Source organism: Rhipicephalus sanguineus, chromosome 10, assembly GCF_013339695.2.
Source record: "Rhipicephalus sanguineus isolate Rsan-2018 chromosome 10, BIME_Rsan_1.4, whole genome shotgun sequence".
Lineage (NCBI taxonomy): Eukaryota > Metazoa > Arthropoda > Arachnida > Ixodida > Ixodidae > Rhipicephalus > Rhipicephalus sanguineus.
The window spans coordinates 18,977,581-18,996,418 of NC_051185.1; the positions used below are offsets into that span (position 1 = coordinate 18,977,581).

The 18,838-nt window shown below is 46.7% G+C and overlaps 1 long non-coding RNA gene across 1 annotated transcript; it reads right to left on the bottom strand.

Annotated features, from left to right (window-relative positions):
- Positions 1-1,942: 1,942 nt before the first annotated feature.
- On the bottom strand, positions 1,943-2,901 carry LOC125760037 (uncharacterized). Its single transcript, XR_007417706.1, has 3 exons — positions 2,761-2,901; positions 2,190-2,293; positions 1,943-2,064 (listed from the first exon to the last, which is right to left on the bottom strand). It is a non-coding gene; the product is annotated as an uncharacterized LOC125760037 (long non-coding RNA).
- Positions 2,902-18,838: the final 15,937 nt, after the last annotated feature.

Below are 18,838 nucleotides of genomic sequence, written 5' to 3' on the forward strand. Positions count from 1 at the left end.
TCGATAGAACTTGAGCACTCTGTTGCAAGCAAACACTCACGAAATCAAACTGTGGGGCACGATGTGAACCTGTGCCAATGCTGGATAAATAAAGGTCATATATATATATTGCATACTTGTTATTGTGTTATTTACTTTTTCAAAATATTTGGGCTTGGGAGCACAAGTATGTATTCTCCCTGCTACTTTTAGAAGCTCCGGCTTGAAATACTGTCACATGCGCTCCTTTCTTTCTATGTTTTATGTTATTGGCCAATTGCACGTGTAGTTACTGCATTGCACAAACCGTGCCAGAATGTCTGGGAACATTCCAGATTATTTTAGGATCTTGTTAGGCTGGAGCGTGCAATTGCAAACAGCTCAGTTTATTGTCGAACTAACGCAGCCACCAGTGATAATGCTCGAATGTTCGATGCCGCAGGTATAAATGCCGACGCGCCTTGCCACAGATCAGTTTATCGACGGCTGACGCCTGTTCGCCGCTATCAGTGTGCAGTGTGTATTGCTGTAGTTTGACTTTTCGTTTCCCGGCCACAAGTTCGGCCGAATAAAAAGTTTCATCTTGGACACACCGACTGCTGCTTTCGTCGACGTCACGACCCCTTGACAATACGTAAAATCTTGTAGTGTGGCTGTGGATAAGTCCAAGTTCATGTATGTTTTAAATTACCTCTTTGATTTCCTAGGTTTTTTTTTCGTGACAGTAGTTTACAGACTTTCACTTCATAGTGGTAGGTGCTACAACTGCGACATGTTAATTTAATCAAACAGCAGAAGTAGGTGTGTTCAAACAAATTTGGCACGTTTCTCTGCTATGCAAAAAAGAAAACACTACCATACTCACTGAACAAAATCTCACTCATCACGACAACGTAAACGTGCTTGGTGAAGCTGTGCTGGAAGAAGTGCTCGTCACACTTATAATTTGTTTATTAGCTGTAAATAATTTGAAGGAGCCCATTGAACATATGTGCAAAGGCTGATGTAATTGAGCACAGCCTTGTAAAGCTTTGTCGTATCTTTTTGTAAACTTCTATGATCTAAACACAGTTAATTAAGGCAAAACAGTTTTGAGCATAGTGTGTAAACTGTCTCATAAGGTACAACTAAACGTTGCATTTACGTTGCGCGGCAGCTGTATTTTCGATGGAGGCGAAAATGTTTGAGGCCCGTGTACTTAGGTTTAGGTGCACGTCAAAGAACCCCAGGTGGTCGAAATTTGCGGAGCCCTCCACTACGGCGTATCGTGATTTTGGGACGTTAAACCCTAGATATTATTAGATGTTGGAAAGACTGTTAATTCCCCTCACTGCCGTGATGTTCGTTTTGTAATGTGATTTATAATTTTAAAAAAACTGACCCTACGTTTCGAGACCCGTTTGGTCTCTTAGTTTTTTTTTAAATTAAGAAGACTAATGATTAAATGTGGCTGGAGAGCGTTTTTATTCTTATAATCTTGCCCAGCCAGACAGACTTCTATATATTTACCCTTAAATTTATAATTTCTGATGATTCACATGCAAAGCATGATATGATTATGAGTCATACAGTAGTGGGCAACTCTAGATTGATTCTAACTGACTGGAGTTAAACAAACGCAGTTGTAGCCTTAAAGAAGACAAGACTGCTTGTCGAAACATTTGCTCCAGCGACACCTCTTGTTAACAAATTCTTCATCTCTTCAAGCTTCCGTCTTTCCCTGAACTTCAGACGCAGATCTAAGCACACGAGTGTCTTTGCATTTCGCCCCCAGTGAAATGTGACCACCGTGGCTGGGTATAAAACCTGCGTCGTTGAGCTCAGCAGTGCCAGGTAACGTAACTAATGCACGGAGCTAGTGCTCAATTTCAACGCTATTGCGGTGTAGATTGCATGACACAGTAGACAGCTAATACTTGTGGACGATTGTAGGCACACCTTCATGAGATGCCTGGTAAACCATTCACAAATACAGCATTGCAAGCGTGAGGTTCAAGATGACCTGTTGTAGCAGACGTTCACATGTTTCGCCGCACTTGCAGAGTGGACATTCGGGGGTAGTCATCCTGTCGTTGCCCGGCAATCCTGGAAAAACAATGACATCACCAGATATTGATAAGCATTATCAGTGCATATTAAACTTTGCAAAAATAAACATATAAACATAGTGAACAAAAACAGCGGTTTGTTATACATATATGTAAACGTACCTTATAATGCATGTTGTTTCACTCGGGCTAGCTTCTTTACAGGCGTGTCATGTAACAGGTGCCTTGCTCATTGCACACAGCTGTTTCTTTGTCAGACCAGGAGGCTATGGCAGAAAAAAAAAATATTTCTTATTATAGTGCCGGGTTTCTTTATCACAATAAAGTGAATGTGCACTCACAATTATGTGAAGCTTTCGTTGCACTAAATGTGTAGTAAAAATAACCTAAACTGACAACAGGAGAAATGAGACCTCTAAACCTGGCTTCTCAAATGCGACTGCGGCAAAATATAACTCGTATCTTTTTTGCACTGATATGCAGGCTAGTTACGAAGATACATGCGAGACGTTGGTGATGCAGTTGCCTTTCTTTATTGCAGCGGCCTGGTTAATGTGAACCGAACGATAAACTCAGCAACTTGCTCCCACTTGAAGCCACGCCGCAAGGATCGCACGTTTTCTCATCGACAGAGTTTGACACGTTGAAAATATTAATATTGCAGTGCGTCGCCTCCGTGTGACACCCACACGGTCATTGGTAAAAAACTGAAGCAGTGGGTTTTTATACTCACCGGTTCGTATATTCTCGGGCTTGAAACGAGTGTTCATCCGGTGAACGCTTCAACGGTCCCTTCGTTCTCCCGAAGTCTGCTGAATGCGTTTCGCGAAAGCATTTCAACGAGTCAAAACAAACAGAACGAAAGCGAGTGTCTCGGCCGGCAGTGGCTGTAAACTTTTACAGCGAAACGAAAGAGCGCGAGACCCATCCGAATGCACCGTGAACCGTTACCTGCCGTTACGTTGCCTCTGCCGCCGTATATTTTGAAATGAAGATAATGATGCCGATAGGCTGCTGACAACTACGAGTCTGTTGGAGCAAAAACTATTACAAAAGATTGATGATGTGGTAACTGGCAAGGCAAGGCCACTTCGTATAAACAGCAATTTGTTTATTGAAGTGTAACAGTAAGCAAACAACTAAACTTCCTTATTTCAAGAATATTTTAATTTGAAGTTTGGGCCCGACGGGGGCGCCCCTACATAAAAAGTCAAATAGCGCGAATGGCGGCCACCACAACGTCGCCATGTTATCCTAACGCAGGGGTTAGTAGATCCACTCCCTGTGTTTGAAGCTGGAACTCGCCGCGGTCGATTTTTTCGCCCTCTGTGGCGATCGCTGGAACTTGCGACTTTCCGGGGCCTGCGCGGGTTGTGTGTCTGTTCATGCGCGTCTTCGGTGGTGTTGGTGTTGACGCCGGCTCCGTGCACGAAGTGACGCGGTGACGCTTGGAGGACGGAATATTCCTGGAGCTGCGGACAGGAACAACGGGCGCCAGTTAACGGTGAGTCTACTGCTTTCTTAGGTACTAATCATGCAGCTTTAGCTGGGCGTCTGCAGCAGCTCTGCGGAAGTTATCTGCCAGCCATTTCCAACAGCAGCCTGTGTCCGCAGGGCTGTTGCGGATGCCCAACTAAAGCTGTCAGTTAACGAGTTGCCACCGCTATGCGCGTTGCTGTGCAAGCTCCCTTATGGTGAGCGATGCAAACAATTATCAAGGGTCATTTTTTGCTGATCGCACGTTGTGTCTGCGCTACTGAATGTGCAAGATGTCGTTTTGAGATGCACTTTAGTCTACTTCATAACATTTCCATCGACCTTGAGTGTGTAGCGTGCTTCGGCGCGTGGGAACGTGAAAAAAAAAATGCCTGTGTACAGAACGCTCAGACGCACTATATATAATGGTTTTTGTTGGCTTAAAGACGGTAGTTTGAGGTGCAGATATAGTACGGTGCTTCCAGAACGTACGCGGTAGTCATTCAAGTTGGACAAGCTTCACCGGTAAAGTGAAAAATCTTTGACTTTTGACGGCGCGCGTTGGTGCGGCCGCGGCCGTGCACTCTTCCCTCGTTTCTGTTTGCTGTTTTCGTGATTTGCATACACTGCGATGACGTTGGGCGTTATTACAGAATCGAGTGAGTGTGCGTGATTGTGGGAGCTATGTGCGGTAATTCTAGCATATGACATGTCTGATGTCGACGTCAAAAAACTTGGTTCCTGACCATGCCTGTTTGCATTTGTTGTTTTGTTGTTAGCCTTTATTATGTCTGTGTGAACCACTTATTGTGTAGGTTTTGCAAACCTTACTGCAATTCCATTTTCTCATCATAATATCACGTTCTCATTTTCAGATACCGTTTTTCATGGTGCTCACTCTGAACAGGAGCGACAACCTAGCAAGCCACAAGTCTGATGCCTCCAGCCGTCACCACTTCTTGATTTATTCTTAATCATAAGGAATAAAGATTGAAACATGATGCCCATTTCTGCAGTTTATTTTGCACTCTATGACACATGCACGTCAGTCACACATTTTAGTTGGCTATACTCATAGAAGCATGTAAATGAGGAATACCCAAACTTCTTATTGGAAATCAAAGACCATCTTTTCGCGCTTTCGATATATCTTTGCTGGAAAATATGTGTTGGTTTGACGAGTTTTATTAAAATAATGCTAAAACTGAATTATTCTTTTTTTGCAGTCGCTGGGCAGAACGGCAAGTATTATTCATCATCATCATCATCAGCCTGTCTACGCCCACTGCAGGGCAAAGGCCTCTCCCATGTTCCGCCAATCAACCCGGTCCTGTGCTTTCTGCTGCCACAGACATGCTTAAAATGAATACTCCACTATTTTCAACAGTAGTCGCGCAAAAGTAGAGCAAGGGTCAAAGGAGTAGCTTAAAATACTTGTGGAGTCGCTTGACGCTTCGGTGTGGCTCACTTGACCCCCGTAGGAGTGCTACCGGCAAGAGTCGTTTGACTCCCTATAAGTGGTAACGTGATCCTTCGGATGAGAGTCCTTCCACTCTTCCAAGAGGGTCAGGGGACTCTCCTAGAGCGAGCCGACCCTGACCCACCAAGAGAGTCACCGTGACTATTTAAAGAGAGTCCTATACGTGGCAAGTCAGAACTCTCCGAAAAGAGTCACGCATACTCTTTTTTTTTCTTAGAGTGTGCCGGAGCTAATCTCGGAGGCCACGGTTAAAAAAAACGGCGCGGAGAATGCACCAGAAACCACATCAGGGGGGGGATCGGAGATCTCTGTTCGTTCCGCGTTCGTTCTGGCGGTGTTACGTCACAAAAGTGGGCGGTCCGCAGCTCTCTTCCGCCGAGAGGAAGAGGACAGCCAATCGTCAAGCGGTGAGCGGCGAGCTTTCCGGAAGTAGACGCGCATCGTTTGTCCTCGGCAAAGGGACCGAATATTTCAAAACGAAGTGTTTCTCGCCTTCTGATAAATACAGTTGTTATACGAGCATGTCGTCTGCTACAAACGAACGGATCGCGAGGCCGTTCGCACGCGTTCTCTCGAGCGAACAAACGGCTTCGCACGGCATGATGCGGCGGTTGCGGCTGCCGCAACTGCTGATTTTCAGAAAATGGCGCTTGCGACGTGTGCTTCTTTTTCGGTTGGAGGTGCGAGATGCGTTTGAAGCCATGAGCGAGTGCGGCGTCGCTTTCAGTTCTCGAAACGAACAGTGCAAACAAAATGAATGGGCCTGCCACTGGGCTGTGGTCTTACGCGCAGCGACTTCTTAGTTCAAAAGCGCTACCAGCTCTTGCCAGGTGTCGTCCCGGTAGACGCGCATCGTTTGTCCTCGGCAAAGGGACCGAATATTTCAAAACGAAGTGTTTCTCGCCTTCTGATAAATACAGTTGTTATACGAAAAGATATTGTTTTTCTTTTCAAGCTCAAGCAGTTTCTGAAACAGCAATAGCTTTTAGTGCTGATATTTATTGGTGTTAGTTTTTCTAACGTGCTTGCTATGTTAAGTCGCGCACGCGAAAAAAAAAAAAAGAAAAGTAGCGGTTGGCGCAGTTTTTCAAAATGTCGTCCCACCGGAATGTCTGGCCTGGCTCCCGGGTGTCGGATCGTCAAAGGGAGCTTCTGCTAGCTTTTATAACAGAGTACCCACAGATAGCTACGCCGTCGCGCCCTCTGGGGCCGTCGTTCACGAGTGAGGACCGGGACGACACCTGGCAAGAGCTGGTAGCGCTTTTGAACTAAGAAGTCGCTGCGCGTAAGACCACAGCCCAGTGGCAGGCCCACTCATTTTGTTTGCACTGTTCGTTTCGAGAACTGAAAGCGACGCCGCACTCGCTCATGGCTTCAAACGCATCTCGCACCTCCAACCGAAAAAGAAGCACACGTCGCAAGCGCCATTTTCTGAAAATCAGCAGTTGCGGCAGCCGCAACCGCCGCATCATGCCGTGCGAAGCCGTTTGTTCGCTCGAGAGAACGCGTGCGAACGGCCTCGCGATCCGTTCGTTTGTAGCAGACGACATGCTCGTTATGACGCGGTATGACGTCACCCAAAAAATAAAAGATCAAGCAAAAATAAAAATGGCTACGCCCCTCGGAGACATGGTTTTTTCCGGCTTCGGCTAATCGCGCGCGCCGCCAGAATGGGTGCAGAACGAACGGCGCAGAACAGAGATCTCCGATCACCCTACTCGTTATGACGCGATATGACGTCACCAAAAAAGAAAAGATCAAGCAAAAAAAAGAAATGGCGACACCCCCCGGCCTTGAGTGGCATCTCCCGCTTCAGCCAATCAGCGCGCTTGTTCTTCCCCAGGAGAACGAACAAGCGGAACGAACAGATCTCCGATCGCCCCCCAGACAGGCATTAGACACTGAGCGGAGTCTGACCGATTAATAAGGACATCGGAATCTCGCATGAAATATATAAAATCTTTCAAATATAGGCCGGCATCGCCCCGTGGAGTCTTCATCTCTTTGTGTGGATGCACCTGTGACCTGCAATTAGGTGACACGTATGTAAAAAAACAGCAACAAAAAACTGTGCCCGCAGAGTACCGAGAATAAATAGAAGTAACTACATAAGCAAAACTAAATTTCCAGGTCAACAAATAACAATAAATATTAGTTTTAGGTAAAGCAAAGGGGGCCCGCGAAAATTTGAAATTTAGAAAACAAAAAGAAGAGATGGTGCGACTCCATTGGTGCGATAATATTACATTCAATGTCGTCGCATGTTCTACCACGGCGAATGGCGGGATCGTTTCGAATGTTAGGAATCGTATGCCTCACAAATATGTTCAGGCAAAAATATTCACTGCTTGATGACCACTTGAAAAACCTGCTCAAAACTTGCGACTGGAAGCAACAATTCGTCCCATTCGCCGCTTGGCAGTACAATAAAAGATGGCAAGCCGAGACACCAATGGCCCTGCATGGACAAGTGTGGCCATCTAGCGTAAAGGCTTCATTGACGAGGATATAGTCTTCATTGGTTCCGTGTTGAACCAATTTTTCTTGATGACGAGTATAGTCGCGTCATCGGTCATTTTGTCAGAAAATCTTATGACGACTGTACTCGTCAACGGTAGCGACAGGGTTAAAGCTGTGCTTACCCGGATTTCGGCAGGGGCATCCCTGCAAAAATAGGTGGCTTGGCCGAGGAAGGTGGGGGAGCGCCAACATTACTGTCGAACAGGGTTTGTTGAACCCGGGCTTGTCCACGCAGCTTCTGTAAGTATGGACTCTCCTATGTGCCACGCAGCACTGACCGCGAAGACACTGGTGGCTACCTCGACAAGGGCTCTCTCCGATCTGCCGAAAGACACACCACGTGCCGAGTCGCAGTGTTGGGTGTTTCAATAGCGCAGTGCTTCCTGAGCAGTGGTTCGCTCATGCAACAGACAATACGCGACACAGCGTAGGGGTTTCGGATAACCAAACCCGCCGCCCGTACGCTGGCCACGCGAAAAGGTGATAACTGAGGTCAAAATTTAGGTATACTTGCTGTAAGCGGGGTTGCGAGGGTAAAATAATCTGTTCTGTAGTGACAGCAGAAACGGGACGACATAACCTCTTCGCTACCTGCTTGCGTCCACGTTCGTGGACATGACTTCTTAGGCAAATTACAAAGCAGCAAACTGCTCAGTGTCATTGAAAACTCGCGCCTTAGTCGCCCATAGTAGTAATAATTGTTGCGGCTTTAACTCTTGAAACCACGATATGATTATGAGGGACGCCGTAGTGGAGGGCTCCGGAAATTTCGACCACCTGGTATTCCTAAACGTTCACCTAAGTATAAGTACGCGCGGGCCTCCAGCCCTTTGCCTCCATCGAAATGCGGCCAACGCGGCCGGGATTCGATGCCGCGACCTTCGGGTCAGCATCCGAGCCCCATAACCACTACACCTCCGCGGCGTGTGTCGCCCAGAATGTCCTCTACCCGGTATACTGCAAGAGTGAGCAGGAGGAGTCACCATAAGTGGCTGGTGTGAAAACAAAAGGAAACGGCGGTGCGCAGATCGTGCAACGCGCGGCTGCTCAGGCTTAACTAGTTTCGGTTTCGCCATTATTATTTCTTTTGTATACAAACTATAGTGTGAACGGAAGGTATGCTATTGGTGTTTCGGAATCATTAAAAAATATATTTCAAGCACTGAAAGGCAGAATTCGCACTTATCGGCGGTATTCTTGCAAAGTCTGCAACTGGGGTCCCCTCGGCGGAAAACTCATGTTCATGTTTTGGAAAATTAAACCTTCGTCGCAGCGTTTTTTTTATTTGCGCTATTGGTTGCTATGGTCGAGCGCGTTGGTTCGATACCCTGCCACGGTGGCCGCATTTTGAACACCCGTGTACTTAGCTTTAGGTGGGGTCGAAATTTCCGGAGCCCCCCCCCCCCCCCCTATGGCGTCTGTCATGATCATAACGTGGCTTTGGGGACGTAAAACCCCAACAGTTATTAAATTATTACTGTTTGCTTTATTAGAACGATGTGAAATAATATTTTGCAAACTGCATCTCATTTTCCCGCCGGCATCTTTGTTTTGTAATGAAGTGGTTAAAGATCTCACCCTTTCTTGGATCTCTAGGGCGTCAGCCGACATACTCAGAAATATGACGAGCAGCAGGGGTCCTGCGCCGATATCCATTTTGCTGTAATATCCTTATTGCTATACACGACCACGCCTATATTTACACACAGACACGCGCACGTTTCGTCAGCCTTGTAGAAGCATATTCCACCAAACGCTGTGTCGATACGCAAGTGCGCCTAATTTAATGCAGCGGAATTGCTTTCAGCCGCTAACAGCATATTAAAATAGATGTGTATCGCGACTTGAAATGAGCACACCAGGCGTTCTAAGTATACACCATATATAAAATTGTACCATGGCAACGAAGATATAGAATGTACGTGTAAAGATTTAATCGGCAAACGCGAAAGCGTCATCCGAGCCGTTGTGCGCGATTACAAGTTGCCAAAAAAAGCAGCTGCGCATTGTATGAACGTCACAGGTGCAGTGTTCGCTTCACACTGCGCAGCAGTTCTAAAAAAAAAAAAAAAAGAAGGTTCCGCCGGATGAAGACGGAACTGGCGATCGCCGCGTCGGAGCTGTCTCGCGTGACGTTAAAACACGATGGTTATTTCTCGTCACCCGCGAAAAAAAATTGTAAAGAAAAACCTCACAGGGCCCCATATGCATTCACCTAAGGCGACTAGAAGGCGAAAGGCATCTTCGTTTTCTCCTCAGTCGAGAGCTCCGAGATCGAACGACTACAGAGAGAGACAGAGAAAGAAAAAGAAAAATAGACAGAAAGAAAGGGAAGAAAGAGAGGGAAAGACAAAAAGACAGAGAAGGAAATAGACAGATATAGAAAGAGATAGAAAGAAACAGATAAATAAACGGAAAGAAAAGCGAGCATGCATAGCCATGCGTGGTATAGTATAGCAAGTGGTGGGAAAGAGACAGGCGAGAGGGTAAAAGTCTAGCCAAGCCAAGACCAGCTGGATGCGCACCAGCTCTGCTGTGACCCGTCCTTCTGCGACTTACTGCAGCTACGCTAATTTTCCTAGAACTGCCGCGCAAAGCGAGCCCTGTACACTTCAATTATGACTTCAATTACGTCTTATTACGTCTTACGTACGTCTTACGTCTTACGTACACTTCAATTACGTCTTATTCGTAAAGGCGCCCTCGAAAAAAGAAAACTAAGGGATTGATGTTTTCGCGTACGCTGACTAATACATCAGATATAAATTCGAGGTCCTTATTCAAATCGCATATATATATGCGCAGGGCCTCCTGAGGTGCGAGGAGGGAGAGGGGCGAGCGGGCGTACCTGCGAGCAGAAAAACAGGTTATCTTTGTGGATGACGTCACCCGACGCGAATATTGACGTCACGGCCTACGCTGGAGATTACCGAAAGGCCCAAAGAGGTCAAGGCCCAAAGAGGTCAAGGCCCAAAGAGGATTGTTTCTTGGAATTTGTGGCGCGGCCGAGTTCAAAATTGTTCATCGTGACGGCATTCTGAACTCCATGCGCGCGCTTACATGAAATGTTATAAAATTATTGGAGGCTGTTTAGGGGCCCTGTAAGAATTTAATAATAATAATAATAATAATAATAATAATAATAATAATAATAATAATAATAATAATAATAATAATAATAATAATAATAATTTCTGGGGGTTTACGTGCAAAACCCCCCACTTAAGAATTTGGATAGCGAGCCATTAATGTATGCAAGGGTAGAGAAAACCATGAACAGTACGCTCTTCTCTACGTTTTCCCTCAAGTGACATATAACTCAAAGTCATGTGACTGCTTGATCAGTGAGGAAAGGGTGCTGAATCACGAAACTTACCTTTCGTACGTGGTTTTCGTTATTGGCCAGCCAGCTGCTCTAATGATACGCGTAGCGTCGGGATTGGCTCGAATATTCTCTTACGAACACGTTTAGCGTGAGACGTTTTTAAGCGAAGCCTTTATAACTCACGTATTTCGCTGGCGGCGCCCTACGCGAAAACCCGGCGCCGGCGAGCTTTCGGAACTGCGGCCCTCGGAGGTTAGCCGGTTTCATGCGTATCTGTATGTGCCGTTTTTCAATAATCGATATATGATCTCTAGATTTTGGGCTTATCGGCGATCAGCCGTTTTTGATTCGGCAACCTGATCTTTTGTCGAGGTGACCTGTCATTTCACGTTGCCGCATTTCCTTGTTGCCTGGATATGAATGCGTGACCGCCGTTGTTGCCTGTAGCAACTGAAGTGCTGCGCTGCTGAGCAAGTGGATGAAGGTCCAATGCAGTTTGATTATTCAGTGAAACAATAAAGTGTGCTTCACTACTTTGTATAACGACAGCAACTGTAAAAAATTTCACCATCTCTTTCCTCTTATTCTCTAAACAACTACGGGACGTATACTTTTGCGCCGGTACACTTCTTGTGTTGCCGACTGGTCTTGGTTGTTTCCCAGATTTTGTGGTAAACTTAGCCTTTGCTCGCAAGGCACGTGCGGCAACTGCATGACACCGATGCTTCATCTGAATAACGTTTATTTATCTTTTTTTTTCATTTATTCTGAGCAGGGAAAATAAATTACTTGTGAATGAAAAACTTCCTTCTTTCAGACACATCAGTCAAAATATATGTAGCGTTACTGATAAATATGCACACAATGTCAGACATCAAAAAAAAAAGAAAAACTCACACGGCCCCATATGCATTCGCCTAAGATGACTCGAAGGAGAAAGCCATATTTTTCTTCTCGCTTGTGTTGGTCACCCCCCCCCTCCCTCCCCCTGCCTCCGAAAGCTTCCTGCAACTAGCGTAGTTGTGCACTGCCTCTGGGATCGGAGGCATTGCAAGCTTTCTGCACATCAAGTGCCTCCGGGATCACCCACCTATGAGCAAACGACGATGTCACGTGACGATGTCATAATGTGACGTCCCGTTATGTGACGTCATGGTGATGTCATGGAGGCGTCAAAGATTCTGGCCATCTTTGGCGTGACGATGACGTCATAGGGTGTCGGCATCACACGATGATTTTTTGCATCACTGGTGTTGACGCCGACGGTTATATTTTTCGTGTTGGATGAGGCCTCTGAGGCTTCCGCCTTAATAATTCTGCGGGATAACCACTGCTGTGTATTGTTGGCACACACTTTAATGTTCGCCATTTGCAGGATACAACTTGAGAAATATCGCGATTTGCAGCACTAATACGTCAGAAAGTCATAAGGAAGGCATTCAGAAAACCTTAGAACGCACTACACGACTGACATTAGGATTACCAAGAACCGCATCAGAACCCCTCTTCTGCCAACCATTGCAAGCATTCATGTGAATATCATCAGTAAAAATGCTGAAGAACCATCAGAAATGCAACGGAGAAATGTTAACCAATGTGTTAAAAATAGCGTAAGGAATGCATCAGAAAACACACCAGACAGGCGTTAGACACTCACAAGAGTCTGATCAATAAACACTCTCTAAGGAAACACATTCCGTCTTTCAAACATAGGACGGCACACTCCTGTGTTGTCTTGTTCTCTTAAACGCCGGCACGAGTGACCTGTAATATAATAACACGTATTTTAAAAAAAGCTGGATCTATAAACTACTGTGTTTCGAGAAACTGCTTCCACAGAGCTTTAACTAAGTAGCTACAAAAGCAACTGAAATGTTCAGGAGGCAAATGAACAATAAAGATCACTCTTTGCAAGGGCAAATGTGGCGCGAACATTTGGGATGTGGAAAGCGGAGTGAACAGTTCATGCCACTACGTTGGTGTGATAGTTACATTCAATGTGTTCGTATAGTTGAGTACGCCTGAAGACAGTTTTCTTTCGGATATTAGAAGACGTATTGCTCACAAATCGATTCAAATAACATATTGACTGCTTGATAACACCATGTGTTTGCTGCCCCACTTTCTTTTCTTTTACGCGAGCTCGCCCAAATTTAGCTGTTCCTGTAATCTCCTTTTATAATGTAGTCCTACCTAAAGCGTTTGGTCAGCGAATGAAACTTGCGACACACCTCCCATAATTGAGAACCCCGTACACCCCTATGGTGCGATAAGTGCGAAAAAATCGACGAGAAATACGATGCTCCCGAATGCGAACTGTGAGACAGCTGCACGCATCGATTACAACACTCCACTCATTTCTTTTAATTTTCGGGATTTTTTCTTCTATGCGCTAGCACCTGAGGACATCATGTTTCTCAAGGAGCGCGCCGGAATTCTCCCCCAGTCAACCGGAGGTTGCACGCTGGCTCAAATGTTATGAAACACCCGTTTCAACAAATAAAAACTCACGTAAAAAATTTGCAGTGGCTTAGCTCGGCTATGCCAGGATAACGTAGCGTTAGCAAAGGTTCAGCTAATTATTCTTAGCTTTCCTGATCGTCTAGGATTAGCTTGATTATCATGCTTACTGCTGCTCCAATGACACACACACGGTATACATATTATGTGGCACATGTATATTTATTTTGCCAGGCAACTACTTCGGGATCCGATGAGTTAAGCTTCTCCGCTCTTCTGCGCCGTTGAGCAGCATTTGCGCCCTCCTTCTCCATGGCTATGCGACTCTGGCAAACGCTAGAGTCACTGTATATGCTACCTTTACCTAAAGGTAGCATATACAGTAACACTAGCAAACGCCAGTCAGAGGCGCTATCAAGCGGCTCCAGCGCAGTGTCAGACGGCGACTGCACAGCGAAGGCGAATAGCTGCGCGCGCGCCGGCGCCAGTACGTCTACCTCGGCTACGACGTCACTCCTCTGGAAAGCGCAGACCGGCGGCGGCGAGTCGCGCGCGCAGCGGCGGAGTGCGCGGGAGGTTCCGGCTCCGGTGCGTGACATCACTGATCCACGCGCATGCGCAGCACGGCTCTTGAGGATCCACGCGAAACTGGCTCGGCTAGGCCAGCGTAGCTAACACTACAAAATTATGCGCAGCTGGTGCGCTGATGCCACCAGCTCAGTTGGTGGCATCAGCGCGCCTTTCCAACGCTCGGCCTCGCTCACCTGCATCCCCTGTGCTTGAGCGCGCGCTACCATTGGTCGACTTCTTTCACCGGCACAGTTAATCGCGCTTCTACTCTCTCCTCCTCTGCACGCCACCTTCTCCGCTTCCGGCATAGCTTTGCCTTTGCTTTCCTCCTCTCTACACATGCTTCACCCTCTCGAAGTCGCTACCCTTTCTCTACCTGGCTCAATTCGCTACACTAGGCTTCCCTCTCACCCACTTAACTTTACCTATGCTCTCCTTCTCGTCGGGCTTCGCTCTCGCAGCTGGGCTAGAAAGTGCGGACGACGGATCCCCAGGGATTACCTCGGCTTTAAGCAGCTCCGATGTCACAAGGAGGCAATGCTTCAAGTTAAAAGTTGTATAAAATACAGATGATATCGGAGCGCAAGTTTAGTTAACGGTAATACAGCTGTCAAGGTAATAATGAAGATGAAATGGACAGGGGCGTAGCCATAAATTTTTGTCGGGGGGGGGGGGGTTCAACCGTACTTTATGTATGTTCGTGCGTGCGTTTGTATGTTCGTGCGTGCGTTTGTATGTGCGTGTGTATATATGCGCAAGCAAAACTGAAAAATTTCGGGGGGGGGGGGTTGAACCCCCCCAACCCCCCCCCCCCCCCTGGCTACGCCCCTGGAAATGGAGTTCATTGAAGGAGCACACTGTTTTCTAGTGGGTATGTGCCATCATGAGCCTTCTCACATTCTTGAGGGTATGTGCCATCTTGATGGCACATACCCTCTAGAACGTGAGAAGAAAAGAAAAAGCTTTCGCTTTCGAGTTGTCTTAGTCGAATGCATAAGGGACTCTGTGAGTTCTTTTCACACGCCTCTAATAGCGTATTAAAATATTCATAAACATTGGTGACTCATCCCTGGATATGTTACTACGTTACTTGCTGTGCACGTACGCAACGCGTTTGCTTTGTTCTTTCAAGTTTGTGTTTATGCCATCTAACAGTTTTGATACCATATTAACAAGACGATGTGTGCCTCTATCTTTCTCACATTGGGTCGGATATTCTTCTCGCTTTATGTACTTTTCGACGCTCCGTTCATCATTGTTTTGATTGATGGTTCCTTTATTGTTTGCATTCTTCCGGTCTTTATTGTTTTGAAATCTTGTGCATGAGTTCAGTTGAATCACGCCCCCTTCCCCGCCTCCTCCTGTAATTCCTTCTGGGTCCTTGGGGTATTGAAATAAATAAAGGGAAACTCACAGGGTCTCCTATGCATTCGCCTAGGCCGACTTGAAAGCCAGCCAGTGCGGTCATCATCATCGAAGAAGATGATAATAATCAGTGATGATGATGGTGAAGAATAAGAAAATGATGACGACTTTTGCTGCTATTCTTGTTGATGACGACTACGCCTATGGTCACATTTCCTGTTTATTGAGGCATACGAGGCGTTCGCCTTAATAAATAAATAAATAAAGAAAAGAACTCACCGGGTCCCTTATGAATTCGCCTAAGACAACTCAAAGGCGAAAGCAGACTTCTTTTTCAGTCGATGTATTGATTCTCCCCCGCCCCTCTCCGAAAGCTTTCTGCACCCGACGTGGTTTTGCACTGCCTCCATGATAGTTCCACTTTTGACCAGGCGACGATGTGATGTGATGAAGTTATCATGTGACGTCATAGTGACGCCATGATGACGTTACAAATTTTGGCAGTTTGTGACGTCATGGTGACGTCATCGTGTGATTTTTTTTCCGTCACTTGTGTTGACGCCGACGGTTCGTTTTCGCGTTTGATGAGGCATGTAAGGCCTTCGCTTTAATAGATAAATCAATTTCGAGGCAACAGTTGCTTGCACGTTACTACAGACAAACTTTCAGTCCTTTGTTTCAGTACGTTGTACCCCAACTAGCTCCTTTGTCTGTTTTGAAATGGACAAAGTAAAGTTAATTGATTGATTGATTGATTGATTGTCTTTCTTTTCACGAGACGTGGCAACTGGAAACAAACGAACTCAGCTCACCTAAATGTCGACAGGGGCATCCGTGCACATATATGTAGCTTGGCCGTGGGAACTTGTTGACCGACAACATTGCTGTTGAACAGGGCTCGTCGAGTCCGGGCCTGTCCCGGCAGGTTTTGTAAGTGTGGCCTCTTCTTTGTACGATGCAGCACTGACCGCGAAGACAATGATGGCTACCTCGACAAGGCTGCTCTCCGATCTGTCGAAGGACACACCGCGTGGAGAAAGTCTTAGTGCAGGGAACACCAAGCGGCTTACGTTCGCACGCTCTCGCGTTCCCTTGTACTCCTAGCCGCACTCACGGAGAATACAAAGAACGCAAGAGCTTACGTATGCAAGCCGCTTTAAGGCACTATAGCTCTCTGGTGTATTAGTAGAGTCTTTTAGCAAGTTACGGAAGTACGGTACGCAAATACGGTAAGGCAGTACGGTAGCGTTCCTCCTTTCCCGCTGGTTGTGCTTTGGCCGCTCAACAACCGGGAAAGGAGGAGCGGTACCGTACTTCCTTACCGTATTTGCGTACCGTATTTCGGTAACTTGCTAAAACTCTCTAGTATTTTAACAGCGCAATTCTGGCGGGCGATTTATTCTTTTACGCAAATGACAATACAAGACAAACATGCGCGATATAAGCGAGGCGTGTTGGGACATGTCAGGCCCGTAGCCAGGAGGGGGGGGGGGTCATGGGGCCCGACCCCCCCCCTCCACCCGAAATCTTGGTGAAGTAGGTGTTTTTACCAAAAATAAATAATGAAAATAGGTGTTTTTCTCAAATAGTCAAAGTTTTCATCAAGTGCCCCCCCCCTCCCCCGAAAATTGTTTCTGTCTATGGGCCTGGGACCGCCAACACATCTCGCTTTAGTAGAGTGTTTTAGTGCCGGGGACCCCTAGGGGCTTGCGTACGCAAGCCGTTCCGCTCCATTGTACTGCTTTTGGCTGAGGCTACCGAACAGAAGGAAGCGGGGAGGTGTACAATAAGACGCAAGAATGCGCGTACCCAATGGTTAGGGGTCCCTGGCACTAAAAGAGAGCTTTAGAGTGTTTGAGTACCCCGGGGCCCCACGCGGCTTACGTACGCGCGCTCTTGCGTTCCTTTGTGTTCTCATTCACACCCAAGGATAATACAAAGGTACTCAAGGGCTTGCGTACGTTCAGACAGGCCAGTAGATCGCTGAAAGCCTGGTAGCGCTTGCACGGCCTTCTTCTGCGACGTTAAGTCTGGACGATGGCGTAGCATTCTATCCTCTTACATAGGCTGGTCGTCTAACATGTTGAGATCCCTGTAAGCGCGAAGGATACGTAACACAATCGAAGGACACAGGACAAGCGCTTGTCCTGTGTCCTTCAATTGTGCTACGTATCCTTCGCGCTTACAGAAACTATGGATCAGTACCAACTAGCCCGATCTCAGGGCCTTCTATGTTGAGATCGTTACAAAGAGATTGTCTCTGAGCCAGGCAGTTGCACATAACATGTTGAATCGTTTCTTCATCGCCGCAGTGTTCACAGGCGGCGGTGTCGGCCATCCCATATGCGGAACGCATACGCATGAGTAAACGCGACGCCCGACCATAATCTACACAGTACAGTAGCACCTCGGCGGAGTCCTGTTGGAAGTCGAAGACGTAATGTTGGATCACGGGATTACAATCGTGCATGCGTGAAATGCGGCTCATTGGAGTGTGACGTGGATCTTTGGCGAGCGAGCATGTGGAGCTTAACTTTTGCTTGAAGCTATAGCTGCAAGCCACTTGGCTGGCACAGAGATAGTCAATCCAGCGAGGCGCATTTAGATTTCCTGAGGCATGCCGTCGGTCAAACATGGCATTGTACGAGCGCCCTCCAGTTCAGGGAGGCGGTTCCATAATCTACACGCCTGGAAGGTTCAGGGTTCGTGTACCTGTATGCTTCGGAGATCGAGGGTTCTGTACCCTACACACTTGAAAAGTTTGGGGGATGATATGTTTTGGAGTTCGAGGGTTCCGTATTCTACATGTGCTCGAAAGGTTCAGGGTTCGAGACCTAATTTACATATGCGTTCGGGGGTTCAATACCCTGCGTGCTTGGTAGGTTCGGGGTTCCAAACCCGATATACTTTGAGGTCTAGGGCTCGATGTCCTACAAACTTGGAAGGTTCAGGGTTCGATGCCCTATATGCATTACAGGTCGAGGGTTCGCTACCCTACGTGCTTGGGAGGTTTGAGGTTCGGGACACCATATACATTAGGAATCAAGGGTTTGATACCCTGTGCACTTTGGAGGTTCGGGGTTCGAGACATCATAAACTATAGAGTTCGTGGGCTCCATGCCTTACATGCTTGGAAGGCTCAGAGTTCGAGACCCGGTATACTTTCGAGGTCGAGTATTCGCACCCTGCATGCTCGAAAGGTTTATACAGAGTTCGACTCTCTATCAACACTTGGGAAGTCGTTGGTTCGAGTCGTCATATACTGTTTACCGGCATATGTTTCCCATTTATTTCCTGGTAGAGCCCTATCTATTCAAATAGGAAAAGCATTACGTTACGTTAGCCGCGAAAATCGCGGAGAAGTCGCCAGATATTGCTTCACCATTTAAAGAAAGGGAAAAAAGAACCTTACGGTGTAGCCTATATCAGCAGACAATGTACACATTACACGTCTTTAAATCATCACATCGTTTTACAAACAAGCACACATTCTTAAATGATCAAGCTACCGGAAGGTGTTAGGGCGATTTCAGTTGAAAACACAGTGACATCAGAAACAGGAAAATTGAAAGCCCTTACCCGTTCTTCAATCTCTAAGGCATCAGTCGACATACT